This window comes from Manis pentadactyla, chromosome 3 (genome assembly GCF_030020395.1).
Source record: "Manis pentadactyla isolate mManPen7 chromosome 3, mManPen7.hap1, whole genome shotgun sequence".
NCBI classification, from domain to species: Eukaryota; Metazoa; Chordata; class Mammalia; order Pholidota; family Manidae; genus Manis; species Manis pentadactyla.
Window position 1 is genome coordinate 179,268,442 of NC_080021.1, and position 26,006 is coordinate 179,294,447.

Sequence of the window (26,006 nt, forward strand, 5' to 3'; positions counted from 1 at the left end):
GCATGGCTAACAACTCTTGTGCCAGGATTTGCCGTCCTTACATTTTTCTGTCCCTCTGTCACTAATCTCTCTTATTTCAGTTTCTGATGAGTTCCACATGTGCAAAGGAAATGTAGTAACTGGAAAGACCTCAGGTTAGTGTATTCTTGGCCACAATTTCACTTGGTCTTTGTTTTTTCATATATGATTTGAAGAAATCAAATTGGATGGTCTTTTGGATTAAAGGTTTTATGTGCAAATATATATATTTAAGTTATTTTACCAACTAAATAATTTTTCAATTATCTTGTGAATTTTGTTTTATATTCTCCTCCTGCAAGTAATCTACCAAAATGAAAAAGGAATATAAAATGGAGGTCAATAAAATATGTAATCTTTACGTAAAGCAGAATCCTGCACTTCCTTCCCCTCTCGCTCACCTCGGCAGTGCCATAAAAACTTAGAAGAGCACTCTACTGTGTGATGCTTAGCTACTAATGATGAAAATAAAATGAAACATTTCTGGTTACAATAAGTGCAAAACTTCTATTATCACATATTAAAGGACAAAGTCTTACAAAGGAAAAAAACTAAAGCCAACTCTTAGAATTAAAACATCAAACGCTTCATATAAATGAGAACTGATGAAAACCAGGGTAGTCTTAGGTCCGTAAAGCTGTGGTTCCTCAGAGGAGGAGCCACATCTCATGCGGGTCGTCAGCATCACTCCTCGCTAATGAAGGAGGCTGGGGGCCAGTTCCAGCCGGTGTTGCCATATGAAGGGGACAGGGCCCAAGGACCACAGTGCCCATTTCCCACATCAGCTACACAGAGAACTTTAGCTTATACTTCACTGGGTGGCAAGAATTTTGTCTTGATGTTGAGAGGCAAAGGTACGAAGGAAGGATTCCTGCTTAGTCAGAGGAACAACATCGTGTGCTAATGAAGCCAGTCTGATACAAAGACACAACTCTAGATCGAATGCCGTTATACTTGCAGGGTGCCAAGTGCCTTTTTATTCCATTCATTTATTCATTCATTTCTCTGGCAATGAGCTCACAAGACACTTTTTTTGTTAACAGTCCATTGTGCAAGCTAAATCTGAGGCTCTCGAAGGGCACAGCCTTTCCAGAAAGACATAGTGAGACAGCCTTGGAAGCACACTCTCCCGGATTCTGGCCATCTGGTGTTACCCACTGTTATTATTTTTTACTTCTAAGTTCAGGAAACAGAATGTATTGCTGCTGCCTTTTAAGGGAATATCTTCAGTGTTTTGACCACTGTTAATAAGATGATTAACATGCCTTTAGCCATCTCTGTGAAATAACAGATGTTTCCCTTGGCATTTTTCCAGCCTGTCTTGTGTCATCCAGCCTAATATTCCTTTATCATTAGTTGGTGGGCTGTTCATTTCTGGTCCCAAATGAGAGGGCTGCTTTTTGGCCCTGCCATGCAGCTGCTTGGATTTCAGACATAAGTGGCTGGCCAGCCTGGGGTGGCACAGATTGTGCCTTAGCCCTTGTGCAGGTCATCTGTGAAGAGGCTCAGGCAGCTTGGAGACGTAAGAAGGCACTAGGAGAAGTGCTCTCTGTAAGTAGGACTTTTTCCTTGATGAGGACTCTGTGTTCATGTTTAGCTTCTAATGTGACATAATGAATTATGAACTAAAGGTAATTGGAAGATCTGTGTCCTCTGTGCAGAAGTTTAATGTATGAAAGCAAACCACAGGTCAATTAAGAGAGTTGATCAATATTTATATTGCTCTTAATGAAAGGAAATAACCTGATAGATTTTCCTTGACATTGCTGATGAGTATGTATTTGTAGTCAACACATGGGGCTCTTCATTGATCTCAAATTAAAATTTTATTAACAAGTCAGACACCCATCTGTATTTTTCAACAAGTTCTCTCTCTCTCTTAAAACCAGTTAATACTACTGCCTTCTGTTTCTGTGTCTCTGAACTGATATTTAAATACCTGATATTTCCAAACACTTTTCTCATTTATTATTTAGTTCTTCAAACAACATTACAATATTATTTTATCCACTTATGGAAAAGGAAGTTGTGGCAGATAAGTTAAATAACTTGCCTGTTATTATACAGGTTGTCTCCCAGAGGCAGAATGAGGGTTGCTTGGTCACATGGCCTTACTTAAATGAAGAGGGTGAGAAATGACAAGGCTGACAAGGGCATGCATTCAGCCCAGTAAGCCTGGGAGCTGTCTTTCCCCACCCAGGAGGGCGGTGGTGCAGCCTTGTTCTGAGAGCAGAGCTTCACGTCCACCTAGATTAGCAAAGGGCCAGCAAGTCAAATGTGGTACCTCCAAGTCAAGTGATGTAATTTACAACATGTGACCCTAAAGCCTTTAGAGATTGTTTAGTCCCTTGGTTTTTGGCAGCTCTGAAGCAAATGCAACAGTATTTTGAACTTTATTTCTACTTGCTGACTGTTTGGATTGAGTCTCCTCACTTTGTTCAAAGGCTAGATTATGACACCCAAGCATGCGCCACATGTGCCACATTAGATAGTTTAAGGTTTAATCAATACAGTTGACTAGGGAAGAACTCAAAAGCCATACTGCCTGCTTCTATGCTTGATACACCGGGCAGACACTTAGTTCTTGTCTTCTGTTTGATCTGCAGACTCTTCGTGAAAACCTTAACTTTTCCTTCCTGCATGAAATTTTAAATTACAGCTTGCATTATGTTCTGTGGGCTGAGGGTTACTGTGGCAATCAGCTCCGGCAGCGCTGGGATTTTATCTGAGAAGTGTCTTAATGAAGATTACATTAGAGGTCACAGTTCTGTCTCTGTTCCTCTTCTGCATGTTGGGACTCTGTTCCCAAATGGATGGTCTGATGCATACTTACAATCTCATAAATATACTACACACAATTGATAATCAGGCTGTTGCCAGGAATCAGCTCTCTTGTATAAAGAAAATGAAATGTACTTTAGGAACTAATGTGTGAGAGATTTCCAGAAATGTGAGAAACAGTTCAGTCTAGTGAAAACACCCATAGGAATGTGCACACACATACAAAAACAGTCTGAAGTACTTCCTACATGCTGGTTCCATGCTAAGAATGTTACATGCATCAACTCAGTCCCCCTAACAACCCTATGTGGTAGGTTCTACTTTCTTCCCATTTTGAGATTGGGAAAGCGAGGTATAAAAAGGTTAAGTGATTTGTCTCATTTAGCTCCCACAGCTAATAATTAGCAAAATCAGGATGTTAACACTGAGCAATCTGGTAAAGAGGATGTACCCTTAACTATTCTACTATCTTGGCTTGAGATTTATTCTGAGAGTAGAGAACCTCGATGTGAATCTCAGACCCAGCTTTGTGATCTTAAATAAGTCACCTAAATAATGCTCAGCCTCAGCTTCCTATCTGTAAACTGTGGTTAACAACACTAGCAACCCCTCAATGATAGTTAAGAGGAGTTAATCAGAAAATAAAGGTGTTTTGTAAACTACAAAGTGCAGTATACATGTCGTCAGTTGTGGATACAGCTCACAATACACACTTGTGTCTTTCCTACTTTGTTCTCCTGTCACCCTGACTCCATCCTACAATAGACTGGACACATAAAGACACCTATCACTTTAAAACAGCAATTTCTAATTAAACATGTCCAAGCAGTCCTTGAAATATCTTCAAAAACCATGGAGCTAACAGTAAGTATATGAATACATCACTGTATGTCTCAGAGAAAGTGGGGAAATTATTTCAGAGCAAGGGAGCAAATTTTGCCATTTATTTATAGAAAATACATGCAACTTAGAAGCTCTATGAATTTAAATGCTAACTTAAGAAGTATTGGTTAATAGTAGAGATATTACCATCATCAAAACAATAAAACAATAAAACTGATCAAGACTGATGTTATGTACAAGAAGTGGATAGACTGGAAGTGCTTGCCAATCATTTGAAGTAGGTAGGACTTTGGGAGGAAGAGTTGCAGTGAGGAAGAGAGATACCAAGTGGGGCAGGTGACAGGGCATTGGCTCTGGATTCAGAAAACTCAGGGACAAGCCTTGCATCCACCCAAAAGTCACTGAGTGTTTATGTGTGCTGGGCCCTGTCATGTCGGTGCCAGAGACACACAGGCACATGATGTCATGATTCTTGCCTTCCTAGAGCTCTCCTGCTCACCCACTGCATGCCCTTACATCAGTCATTCCATCTTACTAAGAAAAGTCTTGGTTTCCTAATCAATAAAAGGGAGCAAGCAAAGAGATAAAGTCACCTTTCAAAGTTCATATAGCTAATTGGTAACACAAGGACTGGAATAAAAACTTTAGATTTCTGATTCAGTGCTTTCTCTGACTAGATCTCATTATTCCTTTTGTAATTTACACCACAACTTGTTGCCTTTATTTCAGTTTGGCTACATTATGCCAGGATGTAAATGATTAATTCTTTTTGCATTTTGCCAGGATTTACTTTTAATTGCCAGATCACTTTTTTCCTCCAAGATTAAAAATTATTACTCCTTGAAAGAGTTTTAAGAAAAAGATAAGCCATGGATTGGATTTATTTTTACAAATACATTTCTGATAGAGGTCTTTTATCCAATTTATAAAGAACTATAAGGGAACACTCAAGATGGTGGAGTGAGTAGGGCAGCAGAAATCTCCTCCCAAAACCATATATATTTTGAAAATATAGCAAATACAACTATTCCCAAAAGAGAGACCAGAAGATACCGTACAACAGCCAGGCTACATCTACATCTGCAAGAACTCAGCATCTCACAAAAAGGGTAAGATAGAAAGCTGTGACCCGGCATGACCAGAGCACTCCCCTGACCCCAGCTCACTGGTGGGAATCAGAATGGGGAGGGAGTGGAAGCACTGGGACTACAGACACACACTGCGTGGTGTACTGGATATTAGAGAAACGGAAAAGTAAAATCTGAGACAGAGACTGCGAATGGGTCCCCACAGCCGGCTCCCCTGGGACAAAAGAAAAGCGGGTGCTTTAAAAGTCTTAAAGGGATAAGGGTTTAACAGGTGGACAAAATTGTCCTGGCACACTCAGCCCAGCAGGCTGGAATCTTAAGGAACTTCAGGTGCCCTAACCCCTGGGTGGCAGTGCAGCTCTGAAGCCCCTCACAGTGACAAGCAGCCTGCCATTCATTCCCCCCAACTGGCACTGCAAGCAAGCATGCTGACCCACCACTGCTGTGGACCATCTGGGGAGCATCCCCACCCACAGCAACTACACAGAGTCTACTCCCAGCACCCAGCTAACCGGGCCAGACCCAGAGGCTGCTGTCCATGCACAGGCGTCTGGCACAGGCAGAGGAAGCTGGAGCAAGGTCTGGAAGGCACAAAGAGGTGCTGTTCTCACAGAAGAATGCACCCAGAGCATCTGTGATCCCCCCTCAGTGCCCTAGGCTATTCCAAGGGTCACAGTGCCCATGACAGCTCAGGGTGTTAACCCAGAGACTTCTCCCTTTGTGTGGGAAACCAGCACAGGCAGTGGAGAAGGGCAAGGTGACCAGCAAGCAGGAAGGGACTTTGTTCTCCCAGCTGACACATGTGCCACTTGCTAGCAAACACTTCTATCATCATGAAAAGGCAGAAGAACCTGGTCCAGTCCAAAATCACTCAAATAACCCCAGAGAGAGGGCCTGGTGGGATAGATATAACCAATCTTCCTGAAAAAGAATTCAAAATGAAAGTCATAACCATGCTGATGGAGCTGCAGAGAAATATGAAAGAGCTAAGGGATGAAGTTTGGAGGGCAATAACAAAAATTAAACAATCAATAGAAGGATTTAAGAGCAGACTGGATGAGGTGCAAGGGCCTGTTAATGGAATAGAAATCAGAGAACAGAAATACAGAGAAGCTGAGGCACTGAGAGAGAAAAGGATATGTAGGAATGAAAGAATATTAAGAGAACTGTGTAACCAATCCAAATGGAACAATATTTGTATTATAGAGCTATCAGAAGAAGAAGAAGAAGAGAGAAAAAGGGATAGAAAGTGTCTTTGAAGAAATAATTGCTGAAAACTTCCCAAAGCTGGGGAAGGAAATAGTCTCTCAGACCATGGAAGCCCACAGATCTCCCAACACAAGGGACTCAAGGAGGACAACACCAAGACATTTAATAATTAAAATGGCAAAGATCAAAGACAAGGACAGGGTATTAAAGGCAGCCAGAGAGAGGAAAGGATCACCTACAAAGGAAATCCCATCAGGCTATCATCAGACTTCTCAACAGAAACCTTACAGGCCAGAAGGGACTGGCATGAAATATTTAATGCAATGAAACAGAAAGGCCTTGAATCAAGAATACTATATCCAGCAAGATGATCATTTAAATTTGAAGGAGGGCTTAAATAATTTCCAGATAAGCAAAAGTTGAGGAAATCTGCTCCCTACAAACTACCTCTACATGGTATTTTAAAGGGACTGCTCTAGATGGAAGTACTCCTAAGGCTAAATAGATGTCACCAGAGAAATCAAATCACAGCAAAGAAAGCAGACAAACCAAATACTAACCAAAGGAAAAATAAAATCAGCTATCCACAAAGGCAGTCAAGGGAAACACAAAAGAGTACAGAATAAAACACCTAACATATAAAGCATGGAGGAGGAAGAATAAGAAGGGAGAGAAATAAAGAATCATCAGATTATATTTATAATAGCATAATAAGTGAGTTAAAGTTAGAAGGTTAGGTAGTAAAGAAGCTACCCGTGAACCTTTTGTAACAACAAATCCAAAGCCTGCAATGGCAATAAGTACATATCTATCGATAATCACCCTAAATGTAAATGGACTGAATGCACCAATCAAAAGACACAGAGTAATACAATGGATAAAAAAGTAAGACCCATCTGTCTGCTGCTTATAAGAAATTTACCTCAAACCCAAAGACATACACAGACTAAAAGTGAAGGGATGGAAAAAGATATTTCATGCAAACAAAAAAGCAGGTGTTGCAGTAATTGTATCAGACAAAATAGACTTCAAAACAAAGGAAGTAGTGAGATAAAGAAGGACATTACATAATGATAAAAGGATCAGTCCACAAGAGGATATAACCATTATAAATATCCACACACCCAATACAGGAGCACCAACATATGTGAAACAAATACTAACAGAATTAAAGGAGGAAATAGAATGCAATGCATTTATTTTAGCAGACTTCAATGCACCGCTCACCCCAAAGGACAGATCCACTAGACAGAAAATAAGTAAGGACACAGAGGCACTAAACAACACACTAGAACAGATGCACCTAACAGACATCTAGAGAAGTCTACAACCAAAAGCAGCAGGATACACATTCTTCTTAAGTGTACATGGAACATTTTCCAGGATAGACCACATACTAGGCTACAAAAAGAGCCTCAGTAAATTAAAAAAGACTGAAATTCTACCAACCAACTTCTCAGATCACAAAGTTATAAAACTAGGAATAAATTGTACAAAGAAAACAAAAGGCTCACAAACATATGGAGCCTTAATAACATGCTCCTAAATAATCAATGGATCAATGACCAAATTAAAACAGAGATCAAGCAATATATGGAAACAAATGACAACAACAGCACAAAGCCCTAACTTCTGTGGGATGCAGCAAAAGCAGTGCTAAGAGGGAAGTATATAGCAATCCAGGCATATTTAAAGAAGGAAGAACAATCCCAAATGAATAGTCTAAATTCACAATTATTAAAACTGGAAAAAGAAGAAAAAATGAGGCCCAAAGTCAGCAGAAGGAGGGACATAATAAAGATCAGAGAAGAAACAAATAAAATTGAGAAGAATTAAACAAGAGAAAAAAATCAATGAAACCAAGAGCTGGTTCTTTGAGAAAATAAACAAAATAGATAATCCTCCAACCAGACTTATTAAGAGAAAAAGAATCTACAAACATAAACAGAATCAGAAATGAGAAAGGAAAAATCATGATGGACACCACAGAAATACAAAGAATTATTAGAGAATACTATGACAATCTATATGCTAACAAACTGGAAAACCTAGAAGAAATGGACAACTTTCTAGAAAAATACAACCTTTCAAGACTGACCAAGGAAGAAAAAGAAAATCTAAACAGACCAATTACCAGCAACAAAATTGAATTGGTAATCAAAAAACGACCCAAGGACAAAATCTCTGGTCCAGATGGATTCACAGCTGAATTTTATCAGTCATTTAGAGAAGACATAATTCCCAATCTCCTTAAAGTTTTCCAAAAAATAGAAGAGAAGGAAATACTTACAAACTCATTCTATGAAGCCAGCATTACTCTAATACCAAAACAAGGCAAAGACCCCACAAAAAAAGAAAAATTACAGACCAATATCCCAGATGAACAGATGCAAAAATACTCAACAAAATATTAGCAAACTGAATTCAAAAATACATCAAGAGGATCATGCATCTTGATCAAGTGGGATTCATCCCAGGGATGCTAGGATGGTACAACGTTAAAAAACCCATCAATGTCATCCACCACATCAACAAAAAGAAGGACAAAAACCACATGATCATCTCCATAGAAGCTGAAAAACATTCAACAAAATTCAACATCCATTCATGATAAAAACTCTCAACAAAATGGGTATAGAGGGCAAGTACCTCAACATAATAAAGGCCACATATGACAAATCAACAGCCAACATCATACTTAACAGCCAGAAGCTGAAAGCTTTTCACCTAAGATTGGGAATAAGACATGGATGCCCACTCTCCCCACTTTTATTCAATATAGTACTGGAGGTCCTAGCCACGGTAATCAGATGAAACAAATAAAGGGCATCAAGATTGGTAAGGAAGAAGTCAAACTGTCACTATTTGCAGATGACATGATATTTTACATAAAAACCCTAAAGACTCCACTCCAAAACTACTAGAACTAATATCTGAATTCAGCAAAGTTGCAGGATACAAAATTAATACACAGAAATCTGTTGCTTTCCTATACACTAATGATGAACTAGCAGAAAGAGAAATCAGGAAAATAATCCCATTCACAATTGCCTCAAAAAGAATAAAATATCTAGGAATAAACCTAACCAAGGAAGTGAAAGACCTATACCCTGAAAACTATAAGACACTCTTAAGAGAAATTAAAGAGGACACTAACAAATGGAAACTCATCCCATGCTCCTGGCTAGGAAGAATTAAAATTGTCAAAATGGCCATCCTGCCCAAAGCAATATACAGATTCGATGCAAGTCCTATCAAACTACCAACAGCATTCTTCAACGAACTGGAACAAATAGTTCTAAAATTCATACAGAACCACAAAAGACCCCTAATAGCCAAAGCAATCCTGAAAAGGAAGAATAAAGCAGAGGGGGATCTCACTTCCCAACTTCAAGCTCTACTACAAAGCCACAGTAATCAAAACAATTTGGTACTGGCACAAGAACAGACCCACAGACTAGTGGAACAGAACAGAGAGTCCAGATATTAACCCAAGCATATATAGTCAATTAACATATGATAAAGGTGTCATGGACATACAATGGGGAAAGGACAGCCTCTTCAACAGCTGGTGTTGGCAAAACTGGACGGCTACGTGTAAGAGAATGAAACTGGATCATTGTCTAACCCCATATACAAAAGTAAATTCGAAATTGATCAAAGACCTGAATGTAAGTCATGAAACCATAAAACTCTTAGAAAAAAACATAGGCAAAAATCTCTTGCATATAAACACGAGCAACTTCTTCATGAACATATCTCCCCAGGCAAGGGAACAAAAGCAAAAATGAACAAGTGGTACTATATCAAGCTGAAAAGCTTCTGTACAGCAAAGGACACCATCAATAGGACAAAAAGGCATCCTACAGTATGGGACAATATATTCATAAAGGACATATCCAATAAAGAGTTGGCATCCAAAATATATAAAGAGCTCACACACCTCAACAAACAAAAATCAAATAATCCAATTATAAAATAGGCAGAGGATCTGAACAGATACTTCTCCAAAGAAGAAATTCAGATGGCCAACAGACACATGAAAAGATGCTCCACATTCCTAATCATCAGAGAAATGCAAGTTAAAACCACAGTGAGATATCACCTCACATGAGTTAGGATGGCCAACATCCAAAAGACAAACAACAACAAATGTTGGTGAGGATGTGGAGAAAGAGGAACCCTCCTACACTGCTGGTGGGAATGTAAATTAGTTCAACCTTTGTGGAAAGCAGTATGGAGGTTCCTCATAAAACTCAAAATAGAAATCCATTTGACCCAGGAACTCCACTCCTAGGAATTTATCCTAAGAATGCAGCAGCCCAGTTTGAAAAAGACATATGCACCCCGATGTTTACCGCAGCACTATTTACAATAGCCAAGAAATAGAAGCAACCTAAGTGTCCATCAATAGGTGAATGGATAAAGAAGTGGTACATATACAAAATGAAATATTATTCAGCCATAAGAAGAAAACAAATCTCCTACTATTTGCAACAACATGAATGAATGTATTATGCTCAGTGAAATAAGCCAGGCAGAGAAAGACAAGTACCAAATGATTTCACTCATCTGTGGAGTATAAGAACAAAGCAAAAACTGAAGGAACAAAACAGCAGCAGACTCACAGAAGGGATAAGGGGGACAAAGGGGCATTAGGATTAGCACACAGAATGTACTGGGGGGTATGGGGAAGGCAGTACAGCACAGAGAAGGCATGTAGTGATTATACAGCATCTTACTACACTGATGAACTGTGACTGTAATGGGGTATGTGGTGGGGACTTGATAATGATGGGAGTCGAGTAACCATAATGTTGCTCATGTAACTGTACATTAACGATACCAAAAAAAAAAAAAAGAACTTCAAGGGATTTATATTTTAGTTTTCCCAGATCTTTTTTCTCTGCTTACCCACTAGAGATTTCTGGCATGATCTATCTCAGAGCTTTTCCCTCCTTCCCCTCCAGGATGAGTGTAGTCTTGGACAGCTTGTGAGCATGCAATGGAGAAATGGCAGAAAGGGGGCAAGGTAGGGGGACACCTTGGGAGGTAGCAAAAACAAGGTTGTAGGCATTTTCACGGGTTTGGGAAGAGGAGCTCTACCATTTGGGGCAGTAGATTGGGAAGGACAAAGGGATTTAAAAATTTATCCCTGTGGGATTTTCTGTCCCCTTCATAATATTGAATAATGTTAGTATGAGTTATTTATTTTTTGGTATAATTAATATACAATCATATGAGCAACATTGTGATTACTAGATTCCCCCTATTATCAAGTCCCCACCACATACCCAATTACAGTCACTGTCCATCAGCATAGTAAGATGCTATAGAGTCACTACTTCTCTTTTCTGTGCTATACTGCCTTCCCCGTGCCCCCATCCTATGTTATGTGTGCTTATCGTAATTCCCGTTATTCCCCTTGTCCCTCCCTTCCCACCCAACCTCCCTAGTCCCTTTCCCTTTGTTAACTGTTAGTCCATTCTTGGTTCTGTGAGTCTGCTGCTGTTTTGTTCCTTAGTCTTTTATTTTAAAACTATTGTTGATGGCTACGTTTGTGTTCATCTAAGTACAATATTATTCAGAAATAGATCTATGAGCCTTCAACAACCATTGGTTTCATCTTCCTAGCAGTGGAAGGCTGCATGTGGACCTTCCCAATACATCTCAAATGCGACAACCAACCAGGCTTTAATAGGTGAGCAATGATCTGTAGCATGACTGGCTGAAATCTACCAGGGGAAATGGCATCAGCAAATGGAATTGGGTGTTCTAAACATTTGTCTTATTAAGTACAAAAACCTTCTTCAAAACTGGCTTGAAGCTTGGAGTTAGAAGGGAAACTCGCCTACAGGCTATCATTTCATTGTCAGGCCACCTGCTGGTTGAAACTAGCAGTTAGTAGGCCTGAGCTCTGGGCTCTACATTAAAGTCTGGGAAGAATTAAAAAAAGAGCATTTGTTCTTTTCTGGGTGAAGGAGATGGAATTCTACCATAGGGCACCGACAAAATCAGTGTAACATTTGTTCTACTCTCTGTGCTTCTAGCTCAGACGTAGACGTCATCACAGCTAGCTCTTTCCCTTTACAAGTGTACATTCTGGAAGCAGAGGAGGGCAAGGAGATTAGCATTTACTGTTTATATTCATTTATCATCTAATTCATTATATTAAATGATATATTCATTCATCAATTAATTCATTATATTAGTTCTACTAGTTTATATTCATTCTTTCTTTTAACTCACAACATCCAGCTGGTGGTATTAGTAGTATTCCCATTTCACAACGGGGTAAGACTTAGCAAGTTTAAATGGCTTGCTCAGGTTGTGATTATCACAGTAAGTGTTGGGGAGGAGAAGACAATGGGGGTATTTAATTACAAACACTGTAAACAGGGTGTTTTGTGGGGGAGAGGTTAAACTGAAGCAAGCATTTCTGTTTTAAAGAGAAATTAGGCACATATGTTTCTTGACTATGAATTATTTTAGGTTGACAGTTAAGGTGTGATATAAATACATGAAATGAGGCAACAGAACTGTTATGGCATTTTTCTTTCTGAATGAGGAGTGAGGGTGTGTCTACCAGTAGCGTCTCACTCCTCAAGATAAATGTCATAACACATTGGCTATGTGCTTCATGAATATACAACATGTATTTATTTTTTCTTCTACTTTTTGGTTATGAATATGCGTTGATGTGAAAGTCTGATCATTTCTGTCAAAATAATATTTCAAAACTCAGTTATACAGGATGAGTTCAGAGATCTGCTGTACAGAATAGTACCTGTAGTTTACAATAAGGTATTATGTACTTAAAAATTTGTTAAGAGGGTAGGTCTCATGTTAAGTGTTTTTACCACAAAATAAAGAACAAAAGGAGAGAAGAAAATTTTTGGAGGTGATGGAAATGGTTATTACCTGGATTGTGGTGGTGATAACATGAGTCTATACTTATGTCCAAATCACCAAATTACAATGTGTGCAGCTTTTGTATACCAATTATACCTCAATAAATCTGGAAAAATAAATAAAAAAATGTGATCCTATTTCCCTCTTAAAAATTTCAGCAGCTCCAAAGCCAGGCATCAGGCATCCAGTTTACAGTGTGCATCCAACATAAAAATTTCCCTCCTGGTTCTTAGATACAGACAAGACACTGCCATGGATCATGGAACTCCTTGACTTGAATCCTGGCCTGAACAGTTAACTGTGCATCTTTGCATTTTTTTATAATGATACTAACTTCCTGAATCTTTGTTTCCTCATCTGTAAATTGAAGATATTAGTACCCAACTCAAAGGAGTATTACTGGTATTGAAAAAAAAATAGCACAATTTAAGGCACATAGTAGGGGCTAAATATTTATCATTCTCTATTAGTGTTTATTATTATTACCACTCTTTAATATTTTTATATAATTTCACTATTGTGCTGTTGGCTGAGAACAAACAGTCTGTGAAGTTTCCCAACAGTCCACTGAGTATCTCAGCAAACAGAGTGGAAGATGGTAGGTAAGACAGCAAGTGCATACAGACTGTAGGAAGGTAAAAATTACAGTGGTGAGAGGGTGACGGTAAAAATCAACTGAACATGTTCTTTTGTCATTCTGACTAACTGGAACTTAGGACTTTCAATTTCCTCTCTAGCTTAAGAAGCTTCTTCCACTAGGAAAGTTTCACAACCATATCTATAATAGAGGAGAGACAATGTTATTGTTAAGAATTCCTCTTAGGGAATTGCATTTAGGGGGAAAGTATTTTGCTGGGTGGTAGGTGATGAGACACTGAGAAACTAGGCAGGATTATTATTGCAAGCTTTGGGGTAGAACTGAATTCGGGAGAAATAAAGGGAGAGAGGAAGAAGCGAGAGAAGACAGGGAAAAGACAGTAGAAGATGGCCCACTGCCTGCTGTGACATCTCCCAGTGACATCCCCCCTTCCTCTCCACTGCCTTCAGTACATCCCCGACCCCCACCCCTGCCAAAAAAAAATGGGAAGAAAGAGAAGACGAAAACCCACCAAAAACTAAGAAATGCTTTGCTCAGGCAAAGAGGCAGAGTGCTTTTGAACTCAGTATCCATGACCCATGGCAGCAGGTGGAGAGGCAGGAGGAAGTAAGCCATTTGCAGCCATTATGGGAGTGAGTGTCACACTCTCAGGCTATAATACTCTCAGGGTGTTTGGAGGTAGGGGCTTCTGGTAGCATTCATTCATTCAGCAGTATTTCCTAAGGACCTGTGGTGGTCCAGAGAGGCTGAGGGCCTCCCTGCCAGAGCATTTGAATGCAAAGCAAAGGAGTGCAGGCCGACAGTGCGGGGAGGTGGGTGCAAGCAGACGGTGACTGCAGCAGCAAAGAGAGCTTTCTCCTCTAGTATTTTTTCTCAAAAGGCTCTAAAATTAATCTCCAAGTGATATAGAATTATATATTCTAAAAGAAACATTTTAAAGGTAATATATGACATCAGTTTTAAGACTATGGAGAAAGGAGCTAGAGGATGGTGAGATATGTACAAAGGTAAAATGTGTGGCACCTCTTTTTGGAATGTTCTACCATCTCAAAGAAGAAAAAGGGATGTGAAACAGGGCTCCCCATAGATCATTCTCTTAATAGGCTCCCAAAATAAGCTCAGAGTCAGAGGACCTATTCGTGGGTCTCTTTTCAATGGGATGGGAGTGAAGAGATGTAAGTCCCTCTTTTTCACTCATTCTTACAATTGACTTGTTTTGTGCATGTGGGGTACTTAACCTTTCTAACCCCTCAGTCTCCTGCTCAGTAAAATGGAATTCAAAAACCCACCTGAAAGAGTATTTATGAAGATAAAATGAGACAAATTTCTGTCATACCAGCTATTTTTAATAAGTAGCTATTAGTTTTGAATCTAAATGATAAGCATTTTCAAGGGATCTGAGTATTTCTATAGTTTCTCAAAAGTTAATTGGCCCTTAAACTTCAGTTTTGTAAGTACCATGACCCAAACAGCTGACAAAGCATCACTAGTTCACTGTTACATTAAACAAACCAGATATTTACTTTGAAACTGTTTACTTTGATGTTCCTCCCCATCACCACCAAAAAAAAAAAAATCATTCAGCTATGGGAAAAGTGGGGTTACATATGTAGACAACCCACTGGCTTTATACATGAATGTTATCCGTTGCTCAAACCGTAACCTTGGAAAGATCCCATAAAATCATGTGGAGCTGCAGTGGCATGAGATGCCCAGCTTCATTTATGACTTTTAGAATATCCAGAAGAAAAAAACCTGCAAATCCAACTGACCGCCCAAAGCGGATCTTCCCGATTCTTTCATTTCTGTAAATCACCACCATCAAGCGTCCAGTTGCTCAGGGCAAAAATCTAGAGCTATCTGCATTCCTCTCTTTCTTATCCACACCTCCCATCCCCAATCCAGTTAATCAGCAACTGGGTTGACTGCTCCATCTTAAAAAAAATAAAAACCGAGACTATTTCACACTGCCTCTACCACGACCACCCAGTTCAAGCCATAACCGCCTCTTGCCCAGATGACTGCTGAGCGTCTCTGTCTCCTTCCACTGGCTCTTCTAAAAGCATCTTGAACAATCAGGTCACCTTCCCCACTTCTCCCCCTTCATTGTTTCCAAGTACACATAGAAAACTTACATTTTTTTCTAACCATGTTTTTTTTTGAAAGTTGCCAGATCTTTCCCACCTTGGGACATTTGTAGTGTCTCTTCCTTCTGTCTGGAAATCTTTTTCTTAGAGCTTGGCATGGACTGCACCTTCCCTAAGCTCAGGACTACCACCAAGATCCACCTATCTTCCGTTCCTTTTGCCCTGATTTATTGTTCAAAGACTCTCTCGCTCCATGGAATTGTATTATAAGTTTATTTGCTAATTTTTGATTGCCTACTTTCCAATAGAATATAAGCTTTGTTCACCTGGGAACTTTATTCTATCCATGGCCTCATCCTAAAAGTAGGTATTTTCAATGAGTACTTGTTGAATGACTGACAGCCTGAACTGGGCATGTATGCGGTTCCTACAGAAGGAACTACACCATGAATGGAAGGTTCTGGCCAGTACTGGGGGATGAAGTGCTTTGGGCAGAGGAGAGATCATTCCAGAAGGCTAGCAGCAGCAGCATCATGCAGCAATTGCATCATCCATGACCAGAGCAAAAAGATGCAGATGACTCTGGGTCAGACTCTGTCCCACACACACTCATATACATCGTCTCATTTAGTTCTCATCCCAACAAGACTTTCATTTTTTTCATTTAGGTCTGATGTAGAAATAGAGACCTGTAAGGGTAAAAGCACTCATACAAGAAAGTGGTGAGGCCAGGACTTGAATGTGGGTTTTATGATTTCAAGTGAAATGTTTTTCCCCCTCAACCTGTTGCTTCTATGTTGCTACCAATGTTAGGAAAGCATAGTAGGATGAAAGAGAGAAGAGGGAGCCTGAAGAGGATTTCCAGCAATAGAGGTGAAGTCCCATTTCTGCCTAAGTCCACCTCTGCTGCTGGTGTATGCAGTCACTTCCTTGAATGAATTGTCAGTAACTCATTTCACAAATAACACTTGTTCCTTCCATTCTTACTGATCATATACATTATACAATTATTAGGTTGAATCTTATGAAATTGCTAATGTTTTACCACTAAATAAAATAGCAATTCAATGTGGTTCAACTGCGTGGAATGAACATTCTTGAAGGCAGGAAGCACATCTAATGTCTCTGTGCTTCTACTAGTTTCTCACTGGCTGATATCTGTTAGTGATCAACAACAGTGGGTACAGTGACTCTCATCTAAACAGATGGAGGACAGACATGATGGCCTATACTTTTCAGAACATTGAGTAATTTTATAAATGTCACATGGCTTCAGTATCTTTGTCCACTGAAGCTTCTAGTATGCACAAATTGATAGATAGATAGAAGCCAGTTAACATAGTTGGGAGCAAGGGCATTTATAAAAAGAAAACTCAGAATAGCTACCATTTACTGTATTCCAGGCACTAGGCTAAACACTTTATGTATATTATCACAATGAGTCTCTGTAACAATCCTATGAGAGGAAATAATATCCCCATTTCACAGATGAGGGAATTAAAGTGTTCTGTGTTTCAGTTGACCAATATCACAAGGCTAGCAAGTGGAGGAGTAGGAATTAAAAGTCAGGTGTGTCTGACAGAGTCTGTGTGCTTAACCACTCTGAAACACTTTATCATCTGCAACAGGGAAGATCAAATGCTTTGTGCCCTATAGGAAGAAGACAGTCAGGGTACCATGAAAACAGGCATCCCACACTAACTCCACTATCTGTCACCCATCTTCCCTACAGAGAACTGATTTTGCTCTGCTGATGAAGCCAAGGACTTCAGGACCACTGGCATGAAGAGCCACTTTCCATGGGGTAAGCACCTCCCTCAGCCTTCTTCTTCCTAAATCTCACCAAGCAGACCAAGGGCCATCACAGACACACCTCACAATACACAGAGGAGACAACAAAGCATTCAAAATTTTGGGAAAATAATACATCTAATGACTATGCTAAGCTCCATTTTTCTTAAAATATTTATATTCAGGTGCACACACACACAAGACTTTGGTTAAACATAATAAACAAGTAAATAAATAGAAAGGTTTCTCCACATTGAGGTGAGTCACAGAGCATGTCTACAGCATTCTTTCCAGCATGAGGCCCTCATGGCTTTGGCCTTTTTACCTCAGAGCAAGGATATTGATGAGGTGACCTCCCAGGTTACCCTTTAAGCCCAAGATCTGTTCTCAGATGATAAAAGGATGACAGTTCAGAGCATTACCTGCATTCTTCTTCACCAGCAGCCATAATTCATGCAGTGCTTCCAAGACTGGGAAGATGCCAGGTGCTGAAGCACCTTAATTTTAGAACATTGGCTTGGTTGCCAATGAAGAAGATGTATACATGAAGGGAGGAACAGACCACGTCAAGGGCAACTTGGAACACACAGGAACACAACTAAAACACTGATTGTACAAACGCAGGGACTCTGGGCCTTCACATTTGGCAGGCACCACCACTAGCTGGTTCTCCCACCTCACAGGACTCCTGTGGCTGGTAGAGCATTTGTGAAGCAACAGTGGAGGAACACATTATTTTCGTTATAGCCAAGAAAGTCCTCTCCACTATTTGTATTATTTTTTGGGAACAGGCAGTCATATTAAAATATTATGTCTTTCAATTCCTGCTATTAGTCAGCTGAGCAGTCATCCATTTAAAAAAAAAGTGTGTCTCTGTTCCCAACTTACTTTCACCTGCCTCTCAATTTCCACAAGATTTCAGTTGTTCTCAAAATCATACACTCATTTTCATTCCCATCTCCACCTAAACCCACACCCTGATTATGGGAAACTCCTACCCAGGGTATTCAGATTGATTTCCATTACTTTTCTGTTTCTGTTAAGTTACTGGCAAAGGTGATAATGAAAACACAGTTGGCTGTGACCCCAAATAACTCACCATCAGTTTGATGAATTTGGACTGTAAACACCCTTTCAATCCTTTGCTCTAACATGAGACTGACATTGCTTTCACTTTATATCTTCTCAAATCCTTGTATTTTCTAGCATTTGAAAATACTAACCCCAAGAGCATGGGTAGGTGAAACAATAGGAAACCATTTACATCTCAGCCGTAGAAACAGTGGCTACATAGATTATGATATATTGACTCCAAATAATGTATACACTTTCACTCACTTATTCAAAAGTTATTCATAGGTTTTATGTGACACCCTGTGCAAATGACCAGAGTAGAGGCAAAGGAAATGGTCTCTTTGTGGAAGTCATCAAGTAAATATGGAAAAGAAACAAAAAAAGTGTCCTACAATGTGGTAAATATTATAATACAGAGTACTGTGCTATGTGGGATTAGAGGGGGAGCATCAATGCAGCCTGAAAACTAGTAATTATACAAGTTTGTGTAGCAGCTAGAAAAGAGATTAATGGTACAATGTAAGTGAAAGTGGAAAAGAACAGATAAAATTGGATTAATACTATGCGTATATTACATATGCCCACGGACAGGCATTAAAAGGCAGTGGAAAGCAATAGGTTAAAAGAAGCAGATTTCTGGTTGGTTTTTCTGTTTTGCTTTCTCTTTAATTTTTGTAGTAAATGAAAATTTGATGAGGCAACATTAAGTGGAGCCTTGTATGATGCATCACTTTCTAAAATGGATCTGGCCTTAATAAGATGCACAAAAGCAAAATGACAGACTTCCGATAATAGGCACATGAAGTTGATGTGTGGATCAATCTCAGTGCTACTGAAAAGGCCGCATGTGGGAACTATGGGAAATTTTTTTCCTCATATTAACTGGAATATGTTGTCATTAGGAAACCAACTGCAAAATCAATAATTCTCTGGATAAAAGCCATTAATCACTTGACCATGGTTAATGCAAAAGATTCATGACTGATGTGCTAAATTTATGGACAACATTAACATTTGTCTGTAGTTTTCTGGAGGTAGAGTGAATGTTTAAAGCACTGAATTTAGGGTTCCCTTAATATCATACATTATATTTGGTGACTTTTTTTCCTTCTTTTCCTTTGCCATTTCACATGTCTTCTAGGTTAAGAAAAATATGTTTCCTTTCTTTTCTTTGTAACTAGCATTTTGAGACTGGATTGTGTTTTAGTATTATCCTTGGTTCCGTATAAACAACATGTCTATATTAACTCTGACTTCTTCCTGTTCAAATCCTATTTATCATTAGAAGTCCATACAAAGTTTCACTTCTTCCTTGAAATCTTTCCAGTCAACAAACTCTAAATGAATGATTTTTTTCCCCTTTCCTCTTTAAGTATAGGTTAACAATTGATTATTTCTTAATGCCTACGTATTTATTTGTGCTAGTCTTCACTGCTATATTTAATTGTAAATTCCTTAGAGGAGATAATTTTATCTTTTCCACTTATTCTTAGTATCTAGCATAGGGCTAAAAACATATAAAGAGCTCAATAAATGCTTATTTTTTAAAAAAGACTGGTTTATACTATCACGACACACACATACATATTATTTTCAGCTTTAATTGACACAGGTTTCAAAGAACCTCTGTGTAGGGATGGCAAATTGAATTTTTAATCTCTCAAAGAGGAATTTAATATTCACATATTTACGTTCAGCAAGATTCCTTGCAAAACCATCAGTTACTTCTGACACATAATGGTTCTTTCTGGTTTTATACCAAATGTAATCAAAGCCCAGGATAACTTTCTGCAACATCTGTACCTGGGTGAACCACCTAGACTCTTCAAGGTCAGGTCTAATTATCCACATTTGCATCTACCTGGCAAATGTGAAAGACAAAAGATATGAGGGGCAAGCTGTTCTCCGCAGAATTCAGCAAAACTCCAACTGAAATAGAATAGCATTCATTTTGAGGTAAAGTTTCCAGGTCATTGAGCACTTTGAGATGGCATTCTTTCTGTAGTGAGAGAATTTGAGTCCAGATAAGCTCCAGTCTGGCTCTTCCCAAAAGCTGTGAGGCCTTGGGTGGATCCTTTCCCAGGGCTGAGACTCAGACCCCTGCCTGTAGTGTAGTCATTGTACTCAAACTATGATTCTCTATTATGTCACTGAATACTTAGAGCTAATTTTTCTGTGCATTTACTATGTGCGAGGCAATATGCTTTTATGAGTTTGCACCATGTACCAGGCTGAAATAAGCTATCTTGGGTTTAACCACAATGGAGATATCTTTGCTAAAATATTTCATTTGCCTTGTCTGAAAGGTACCACTAGGCCGGTAGTTTGTTCTTTCTCTAAGACCTAATGGTTCTAAAGCAAGTTGGATACTACTTTGATGCAGTCATTTTCCAGCCACCAAGCCAGTCATTCATTCCCAAACTGTGTTCAGTGGAGCAGGTGATAACCCTTACAAAGGGTAAGTTTCAGGAAATGAGTTCACACAAGATTTTTTTTCAGTCTATGACTTAGCTGCTGTTTAAAAAATCATAATGTGTTAGCTTTATGATATACTTTACCTGGTACCAATTGCGGTAGCTTGTCTCTAAGGTGACAGCCATCAGTACCTCTTTTCTCTGTATACCAAGGCCACTGTGCCCTTGAATGGGAAGGTCTGTTCCTCTTTCCACTTGAATCTGGGCTGGCCTATGACTACTTTGACCAAAAGAATATTAAGAAAGCAGTGTCATGTGACTTCTGAGGCTAGGTCATAGGAAGTTTTGTGGTTTCTACCTGAGCCTTCTGGAATGCCCACTCTGGGGAGGCCAGCTGTCACGTGAAGGCCAACTATTCTTAGACCACCGCCCTGTGGGGAGGCCCAAGCTAGCCACGTGCAGAAGCTTCATGCAGAAAGGCCTGACCAGCCCTCAGCCATCCCAGCCATGCCAGCCCCATCAGTTAGGGAGCCTTCAGCTGACTCCAGTCTCAGCCACCGAGTGACTGCGGGTGTGCGCGGACGCACGCAAGGACTGCCAGCTGAACTGCCCGCGCATGAGAGAGAAGAAGAAATTATTATTTCAAGCTACTACATTTTGGGTTGGTTTGTTATGTCACACTAAAAATAGATAAATAGAAAATATGTTAAGGTCAGAAGACCACGGTAGGTAGAAATTTATTCCTTATATGTCTTAAGACCTCAGATGTACTAGAAGGTACAGATGAAAGAGTCAGCCCTCTTACTGTTTGTGCTGTTAATGTCTTGGGAGAATAAAGAATTCAGGCATACTTAGGAGTACAGAATCAAGACACAAAAGGTCCCTTGAGCCCAAACTCAAAAGTATCTGAAGGAAGAAAGACACACTGGACCCTGGACCTCAGGTTTCAGGTTAGTGCACGTGACTGAAAATCAAACAAAGAAAACAAAAAACCAAGAGAGAAAAACCAAAATGATTTAGGATGGCCATAATTAGAAAGTATAAACCACATAAACAGTAATGGAGGGATGCCTGGCTGAGAGACTAGTGGAAAAGAGAAAGCAATTATGCTGTCAAACTGACTTCCCAAACCCCTTTCACTTAATCACAGTGTCTCATCATGAGAGGTGTGAGTGTATACAGATGTGTGCATACACACACACGTGCATGAATGCTCATGCAGGGGGAAGACAGACCTTATATGAAGGATACTCACTGGGCTTTTGCCTTGGAAGCAATGTATTTATGATGGGTGACTTGTTTCCTCCGAAGTCTCCTTGGCAGAGACTGCCACCCAGGCTCCCGGGATGCTCTGTCAGACGTCTTCCTTTGAAAGGTTAGAGAAGTCAGTGTACATGATAAAGGATATTTCTAAGTTCCGTAAAATACAGACTGTTCAGAGGTATGTTATAACTTGAGAGAGAGAAGTGGATGCTGACTTCTAGGACTTGGGAACTCTCAAACGCATGTTATTTAACACAATTACAGTGGAAATTGTACATAGCAAGAGGGCAGAATGGGTTTGAATGACAAAATTCTCCTGTCACTCAACATTAGATCCTTTATGCACAATGACAAATAATTGTTATTATGGTACTTGAAATGAGCTTTAGAGGTGATTGGATTGTTTTCTAAAACCTTTCTCAGATATGCAACAATGATGTGGTATTGATTTTAGACACTTAACAGGACAAGCTCAATGAAAAGACCAGGACATGGGTGAATGAGAACCTGACCACCACACATTCCCTGAAGAAGAGCCATGGAAGGGATCGTATTGGAATATGCAGGGTAGGAGCTCTGCTCAGATGATAGAATGGCACTATTCCAAAATCAACCTGTAAGTCATTTTTTTCTAACTTGCAATATGATTTTAGCTGAAACAACACTAGAAAGGATGGCTACCTTTACTGGGAAGCCTTCAGGGACAGGCTCAACGTATCATGGTGCCAAAAGTAGTACCAGTAGGCTTCCTAGAAGGAGAAGAGAAAAGAGAGAGAGAAAGGGAAGGAGTACTGGCTGTTATCTTCCTTTGGACTCTTTCATTGTAAAATTTTAAAGTCTGAGTTAATGGGGTTTGATTTAATTCTTTAATAAGGATATTGTGGAGCATCCTTTCTTCAGACACAGGACTTTTAGGTGGTTCTGTGTTTATCATACAGCAAACTTTATTTACTCAGATATACACTCTACCTTCCTGACACCCTAGTCAATCAGACAAGCATTTATGAGCACAACCCAAATGCCTAACACTCTGCTAAATGCTGCAGACCAATAGTTCTGACATTTTGGGGTTTCATAGACTTGTGGAATTTTAAAAAGTAGAGAAACTACCAGAAAATTGACAAGCCTTTTTTATTTGCCAAGAAAGCATACATAAAAGAAAACAACTGCCATCTATTCTCATAATTATGTTTCACTATAGCCTGGTGGAAACTTTATCCAGATTCTCAGTTGGGAGCCACTGTATTGTACAGTATCTAAAATTAATATAAAATGTATTCACACATACCTAGTCCCCTTCTCCTGACATGTCAGCTTAATTCTTAGTTGAACCTAAAGAATTCAGTGCCTAAAGCTGATATTCCTTTCAAGTCAATTGCAAATTACTTCTATAAAATGTTTTAGATTAACTGATCATCACATAGCAGTTTAATCTTTCTCATTCTGGACATTATCTGCTGAGGATCCATAATCACCCTCAACATATTTTTTACCCAATATTAAAATAAATTTATCAGTCTAGTAGAGAGCTTTTCAAAACTTCTTTAAAAAAACATAGAATCATTTCTTCAAATGAAATTTTATTCAAGAAGACCAATATCTAAAATAGATCAAAGCCAGCTGTTCTGATTGAAGCAGCCTGCTGGGTTCCCCTTCCCATTTTTCCTCATGCCCCAGTAGTCCCCAAGGCACCTCCATACACTGCCAGGGCTCCACAGGGCAGTCTTGAAAAGCTACTGATCTAACAGAGCCGTAGGCTTGTAAAATTTCTAAGTCAGAAGATATCTTAGAAATGATCACAAGTTACAGAATAGCAGAGCAGGAAGAACCTTAGAGCTCAACTGGTTTACTCTCCCACCTCCTCAATTCACAGATAAGAAAACTGAGGCCCAGAAAGGTTGTAAAATATCATCCCAGTGTCACATTCATTGCTACTTAGTGACAGACACATGACTAAAAATTAGGACTCCTTTGCTGCAATGAAATGCTTTACCTTATTGCAGCTCTCTTGGAGGCATTATGTGCAGGGAAAACGGCAGGACTATTTGGAACAAAGTTGTAAAAGCAGAAAAAGTAGCAGAGAAGAGGAAGCATGAGACAGGAAGCAAACGGAATGAACAAGTGGATCTATGTATTACTAGTTCTTCTTAAGTTCAAAAGAAGTAGAAGCTGAATCACAGTCTACAAGAGGTTCACAATCCAGTTAAGATAAAAAGAAAGAATAAGGTGCTAAAGGAACATTTATGATTTCTCTTACGTTCCAAGAAGACCAACTTCAAGTGATGGCAAGAAGTTACCAAGACCTTGATATTAATGAATTGAAAATTACACAGATATATGAGGAAACTTGTTGCCCCATAGTCATGTGGGTTAAAAATTAAAGTTTAGACCATAATCTGAAAAATAAAGTTTATAAAAGCTTGACTGTTTCCCTATAGGAAAACTCATACCCTTTGGGTGGGGGCACTTACTGCTTCACAAGATGCAAGGCTGAGTAAGGGCCCAGCTAGCCCCATCAATCAGACTGCATGTTACAGTGTGAACACCACCAGCATGAATTCACAAATGTAAATGAGTCTGGGGAACACGCAGTATAGACAGCTTTAAGTACCAGTTTTGTCTTTGTTTACCCTGAACTCACTCACTCTGTGCTCAAGAGATATAAATTCCCTTCCCTTTCTTCCTCTACTCCTTTTTCCTTCTTTTTCATACTTAAACTTGTTTAAGCTTCTTGTGTATATAATGTATGTGTGTAATTAGGATTGTGAACTAGACAGAAACTACTTTTTCCTAATTTTTAACAGCAATTTAGATTCAAATTTCTACTCACATATGAGACAATGGTATACTCATTCCTATAGAATTCATCCATTAGCAAGTGGTTCTAAATTAGAAAGCACTGTGACTGAGAAAGCAGAAGCGGACTTCTTAATTGCACAATTCATTTGTTTTTCTACTGTTAAAACCCACTATAATACTATTGAAGGAAATTTTCAAAACAGAAAATTCATCCTCATCTTTGTATTGTAACTGTTCCCATTTGTCCATGTTCTCATTCAATCTGTGTTTATATTTGATACATTAAAAAAATAACTGAAATCATGACGTGCCATGCGATTTTGTTCTCTGTTTTGGCCACTATGCCTAATATATGCTTTTTGTCTCTGCTGCTTACCTAAGCTCTTTGTCAGGGTAAACTGAGCCCATATACATGGACAGATACAAGTACATGAGAACTAGTCATCTTGATTGGGACAGTTTCTCTCTTTTGGACACCACTATATATAAACACCGAGGAAGTGCAGATGCTGCTCGCTTGAAAGAAATATTTTAAATCAGCCATAATTTTTTTTTAAAAAGGGTGAGTTTGAACCATTGGATAATTTAATGAAAAAGTAACATGATTTTAAGGATAATGAAATGACTGAGACTTCCACATGAGAAATACAATTTGTAGGATATCTGTCTTAGAACATTAGAATCATTAGCTCTTTATTAATTTTTGATATAGTGCATTATCTCTCAAAAATGAAGTATTTACCTAGTCTTCTCCAGTAGGAATTAGTCACTTCCTATGATGTGCTCTTGAACTCCTTATTTATATTTTTCTTATACACTTCAATCTAAAATACCAAGCAGAATAAAATAAAGCACATTATTTAAATTGAATGTATTTGTGAATAGGCAATAGCCTATTAGTTCCTCAAAGGTATGGATTTCTGATTTTTATTTGTCTCATAATTTGCAGTACAGTGTTGTACAAATAGTATGTGCTCAAAACGAGTTCATTGAAATGATTTGATCTTAGCTCCAAAATAATCAGTTACCAGGGAACATGTGTTCCTGATAAAGCTAAGCCTGTTTGTGACCTAAGTTCTAAAATTTATTAGATGAATCATTGAGGGCATTTACCATTCAGCTGTATTGG

General features: G+C 39.0%; 1 protein-coding gene and 1 long non-coding RNA gene across 3 annotated transcripts in view; one reads left to right on the forward strand and one right to left on the reverse strand.

Annotated features, from left to right (window-relative positions):
• LINGO2 (leucine rich repeat and Ig domain containing 2) overlaps positions 1–26,006 on the reverse strand; it is a 1,246,785-nt gene that overhangs the window by 22,923 nt on the left and 1,197,856 nt on the right. The window lies entirely within an intron of this gene.
• Positions 42–25,231, forward strand: LOC130683002 (uncharacterized). Its single transcript, XR_008996542.1, has 3 exons — positions 42–134; positions 17,269–17,340; positions 22,533–25,231. It is a non-coding gene; the product is annotated as an uncharacterized LOC130683002 (long non-coding RNA).